The sequence below is a fragment of the Salmo salar genome, chromosome 23 (genome assembly GCF_965601325.2).
Source record: "Salmo salar chromosome 23, fSalSal1, whole genome shotgun sequence".
Classification (NCBI taxonomy): domain Eukaryota; kingdom Metazoa; phylum Chordata; class Actinopteri; order Salmoniformes; family Salmonidae; genus Salmo; species Salmo salar.
Window position 1 is genome coordinate 1,374,044 of NC_138313.1, and position 6,227 is coordinate 1,380,270.

Consider the following 6,227-nt stretch of genomic DNA (forward strand, 5'->3'; position numbering starts at 1 on the left):
ATTCAAAAATGCAACAAATGGAGGTTGTACTTGGTTTCTGAAGAAGGAAGGGAGGCTGCCCCATCTATCAATCTTGTCCGTGATGAAAGAAGACTTTCACCTTCGACTGGAAGCCATTACATAGTCGGTCATGTGTAATCTATGTCTGTAGGTTGCAGACAAACTGATGACGATAGATATCAACTCGCACGCCGGCCGGAGCCCAGCGCATGACAGATGTAGCGCCGAAGACGCTCTAAATCATGGCACATTTAGAGTTGTCGCTTTATGCAATTCAGTCACAAGTCTAAATGATGCAGGTTGCTGACAACGTGTAGCAACGCGCGGAAACGTTGCAGGACAGAGACTCCCTGAATAATTATGATAGCCTAACTATTAGGTCTACACACTAGCCTACACAGTAATACGAAAATGAAAATAATACTGTAGTCGTTATGGTAGACCATTCATCCTCATATTGTAGGCTATGTAATCATGTTTCAATGCCTGCTATTCGGTGGAAATAAATAGGCCTATCCCATAATGATGGCTTATATTTCTTTCAAATAATATTGAAACATTTAGTCTATAACGAATGTTGGCATATCAATTGGTTCGCCATATTCATATTTGTGTAATGCAATCATGTTCACTATTTGTTTATTGCAGGAAATACATGAAAATGCATGATAACACATCAGGTGCCTACCTGTTTTAGGAGAATGCAAATGCTGAGTAGGTTTAACCCTTATGTTGTCTTAAGGGTCAAAAATTGCCCGCCACTATTTTTAACAGCAGAGAAAACCCCAGGGTATGTGGGACACACTCCCAACAGCCAGTGAAATAGCAGGGCGGCAAATTCAAAACAACCAAAATCTCATAATTCCAAATTCTCAAACATACGACTATTTTACACCATTTTAAAGATACACTTCTCCCTAATGCAACCACATTGTCCAATTTCAAAAAGGCTTTACAGCGAAAGCAAAACATTAGATTATGTTAGGACACCACCTAAACAAGAAAAGCCACACAGCCATTTTCCTAGCAAGGAGAGGCGTCACAAAAACTAGAAATACAGCTAACATTAAGCACTAACCTTTGACGATCTGCATCAGATGACACTCATAGGACATCATGTTACACGTGTATTTTACACGTCATGTATGTTTTGTTCAATCAAGTTCATATTTGTATCCAAAAACAGCATTTTACATTGGCGCGTGATGTTCAGAAAATGTTTGCCTCCCAAAACTTCCGGTGAATGTGCACATTAATTTACAGAAATACTCATCATAAACGTTGACAAAATATATAACAATTATTTATAGATACACCACTTCTTAATGCAACCGCTGTGTCATATTTCCAAATAACTTTACGGAGAAAGCACATTGTTCAATATTCTGAGTACAGAACTCAGCCATCAATGCAAGCTTTACAGCTACCCGCCAAGTCATGGCATCAACAAAACTCTAAATTAGTGTTATAAATCTTTCCTTACCTTTGCTGATCCTCGGCGGAATGCACTCGCAGGACTCCCACTTCCACAAGAAATGTTCATTTGTTCGATAAAGTCCATGATTTATGTCCAAATACCGCCGTTTTGTTGGCTCAGCCATCAATGCAAGCTATACAGCTACCCGCCAAGTCATGGCATCAACAAAACTCTAAATTAGTGTTATAAATCTTTCCTTACCTTTGCTGATCCTCGGCGGAATGCACTCACAGGACTCCCACTTCCACAAGAAATGTTCATTTGTTCGATAAAGTCCATAATTTATGTCCAAATACCGCCGTTTTGTTGGCTCAGCCATCAATGCAAGCTATACAGCTACCCGCCAAGTCATGGCATCAACAAAACTCTAAATTAGTGTTATAAATCTTTCCTTACCTTTGCTGATCCTTGGCGGAATGCACTCGCAGGACTCCCACTTCCACAAGAAATGTTCATTTGTTCGATAAAGTCCATAATTTATGTCCAAATACCGCCGTTTTGTTGGCTCAGCCATCAATGCAAGCTATACAGCTACTCGCCAAATCATGGCATCAACAAAACTCTAAATTAGTGTTATAAATCTTTCCTTACCTTTGCTGATCCTCGGCGGAATGCACTCGCAGGATTCCCACTTCCACAAGAAATGTTCATTTGTTCGATAAAGTCCATAATTTATGTCCAAATACCGCCGTTTTGTTGGCGCATCCAGAACACTATTCCAAAGGCATGATGCAGAAGGGCAAATCAATAGACGAAAAGCTCAAAAGTTCCATTACCGTTTGTAGAAACATGTCAAACGATGTTTACAATCAATCCTTAGGATGTTTTTAACATAAATAATCGATAATATTCCAACCAGACAAAAGCATATTCATTACAGAAGAAAAAAAAAAAATGCTAGCCATGCGTGAACACGCATGAAGTAACTACATGAACTCAGACAGTCCACTGCTTGAACCGGCTGTTATTCCCTCAAAATTCACCATAGAAGCCTCAAACAACTTTCTAAAGACTGACATCTAGTGAAAGCCTTAGGAAGTGCAATATGACCCCACAGACATTGTAGTTTGGATAGGGATTCAATTGAAAACTACAACCCTCAGATTTCCCACTTCCTGGTTGGATTTTTCTCAGGTTTTTGCCTGCCATATGAGTTCTGTTATACTCACAGACATCATTCAAACAGTTTTAGAAACTTCAGAGGGTTTTCTATCCGAATCTACTAATAATATTCATATTCTAGTTTCTGCGCCCGAGTAGTAGGCAGTTTAATTTCGGTACGTTTTTCATCCGGCCGTGAAAATACTGCCCCCTACCCAAGAGAGGTTAAATTATATTTTTACAACTTGAAATTTGATGACTTTTCCTAGAGTGACCCCAACATTAGAAAAAGTGAAACATCACCTTTGTTCATATTTCCATGAAAGCTGTACACTACCAGGGCACAAAGACTGTCTTAGGGTCATTTTTGACCCAGCAGTTATAAAATAATTTACACACCACAAAAAACAGAAACACACACACACACACACACACACACACACACACACACACACACACACACACACACACACACACACACACACACACACACACACACACACACACACACACACACACACACACACACACACACACACACACACACACAATGAGAAATTGAGATTATGTGTGCTACTGATTGAACTCAGACAAAACTAAAACCTTCTTGTGCATGTGCAGCATCTGCAGCATCTACCCTCCATGACTCAACACATGACTCAAGTTCACAGACAAAATAAAAACAATTTCAGACAAAATTAACAACATTTCAGACAAAATTAAAATTTCTTGAAAGCATTGTATACTAATGTGGAATGCAGTCAGAGGCTATAAAGGTGCTGCAGATGACAGTCCCCCCAGTTCTCTCTTTGCTGAAGCCATGAGTGCATGTTTCAGTGCCCAACAGGTTGTAGATCAAATTTTTTCAGATATCCAGGAGGAACAAGAATGTGGTTCTCCTGAGCACACTGCACAAAACGGCTGAGATCAGTGATCTGGAGGACAGGAAGCCAGCTTTCATCCTGGACTACAACCACAACAAAGGAGGTGAGAACAACCTGGACAAGGTGATTGGAACTTACAGCTGCAGGAGGATGACAGCCCGCTGGCCCCTGGTCATCTGATGTCCTCATACAATTCCTTCGTGATATGGAACAAGATCAACCCTACCCAGATGCCTGATGGCTTCCCTGTGGCTCAGTTGGTAGAGCATGGTGTTTGCAACGCCAGCATGGTGTTTGCAATGCCAGGGTTGTGGGTTTGATTCCCACGGGGGGCCAGTACGGAAAAATATATATATCTTTTTTTAATAAATAAAGAAAATGCATGGTATGAAATGTATGTATTCACTACTGTAAGTCGCTCTGGATAAGAGCGTCTGCTAAATTACTAAAATCTAAATGTAAATAAACGGAACAAGAGGAGGGTGTTCCTGGAGCAGCTGGGAAAGGCACTTGTAACCCAACACATTCAAAGAAGGGAGAGCCTCCCTCGCACTGCAGCCTCTGCAGCTCTTGTGAAAGCTTTTCTTGGGGCTGAATCTTGTCCTGATCCACCTGAGGCTGCAGCTGGGGCAGGCAAGAGGAGGAGATGCCAACTCTGCCCACCAAAGAAGGACTGTAAAACAAATACTATGTGCTGCACATGTGAGAAATACATCTGCAAAATCCATGCACACACACTTGCACAAACACTTCCTACATGTGTTAATTAGAGTTGATTGATTTATGTTCTTCACGTTTTTGTTTTGTATCTATTATCTTCTTTTATTCTTATTTATTGTTGTTGTTTATACACCTTGTGGGTGGGGGCAATGGTTCAAAAAATGGGGGAAGACTAGTATTTTGTAGTTGAATTCCTCATTGTACAGTATATACAGTTGATGTCGGAAGTTTCATACACTTCGTTTGGAGTCATTAAAACTCGTTTTTCAACTACCCCAACAATTTCTTGTTAACAAACTATAGTTTTGTCAAGTCTGTTAGGACATCTACTTTGTGCATGACACAAGTAATTTTTCCAACAATTGTTTCCAGAAAGATTATTTAACTTATATTTCCCTGTATCACAATTCCAGTGGGTCAGAAGTTTACATGCACTAAGTTGACTGTGCCTTTAAACAGCTTGGAAAATTCCAGAAAATTACGTAATGGCTTTAGAAGCTTCTGATAGGCTAATTGACATAATTTGAGTCAATTGGAGGTGTACCTGTGGATGTATTTCAATGACTACCTTCAAACTCAGTGCCTCTTTTCTTTACATCATGGGAAAATCAAAAGAAATCAGCCAAGACCTCAGAAAACACTGTAGACCTCCACAATCCTGGTTCATCCTTGGGAGCAATTTCCAAACGCCTGAAGGTACCACGTTCATCTGTACAAACAATAGTACCATGTATAAACAGGGTCATGGGACCACGCAGCCGTCGTACCGTTCAGGAAGGAGACGTGTTCTGTCTCCTAGAGATGAAAGGACTTTGGTGCGAAAAGTGAAAATCAATCTCGGCACAACAGCAAAGGACCTTGTGAAGATGCTGGAGGAAACAGGTATGTCCTATATTGCCATAACCTGAAAGGCTGCTCAGCAAGGAAGAAGCCACTGCTCCAAAACCACCATAAAGCCAGACTATGGTTTGCAATTGCACATGGGGACAAAGATCGTACTTTTTGGAGAAATGTCCTCTGGTCTGATGAAACAAAAATAGAACTGTTTGGCCATCGTTATGTTTGGAGGAAAAATGGGGGAGGCTTGCAAGTCGAAGAACACCATCCTAACCGTGAAGCACCGGGGTGGGCAGCATCATGTTGTGGGGGTGCTTTGCTGCAGGAGGGACTGGTGCACTTCACAAAATAGATGGCATCATGAGGAGGAAAATTTTGTGGATATATTGAAGCAACATCTCAAGACATCAGTCAGGAAGTTAAAGCTTGGTCGCAAATGGGTCTTCCAAATGGACAAAGACCCAAAACATACTTCCAAAGTTGTGGCAAAATGGCTTAAGGACAACAAAGTCAAGGTATTGGAGTGGCCATCACAAAGCCCTGACCTCAATCCTATAGAAGATTTGTGGGCGGAACTGAAACAGCGGGTGCAAGCAAGGATGCCTACAAACCTGACTCAGTTACACCAGCTCTGTCAGGAGGAATGGGCCAAAATTCACCCAACTTATTGTGGAAGCTTGTGGAGCTTGTGAAACGTTTGACCCAAGTTCAACAATTTAAAGGCAATGCTACCAAATACTAATTGAGTGTATGTAAACTTCTGACCCACTGGGAATGTGATGAAAGAAATAAAAGCTGAAATAAATAATTCTCTGTACTATTACTCTGACATTTCATATTCTTAAAATAAAGTGGTGATCCTAGCTGACCTAAAACAGGGTATTTTTTATGTGGATTAAATGTCAAGAATTGTGAAAAACTGAGTTTAAATGTACTTGGCTAAGGTGTATGTAAACTTCCGACTTCAACTTTAAGACTATCACTATTTTGCCAAAAAAGTGCAAGACTGTTATTGTTTCCCTTAAATAAAATGCATTCAAAAGTAGTTTCTGAACATTTCTTCTACTTTCTTAGGCTATACAAGTGCTATCTCTAGCTAAAACAATTATGTTTACACCTATGCAGTACCTTTAACAATAATAATAATAATAATAAACCTCTACTTTAGTAAAGAAAACAATTATGACAGGTGTGCTGTAATAAAAATT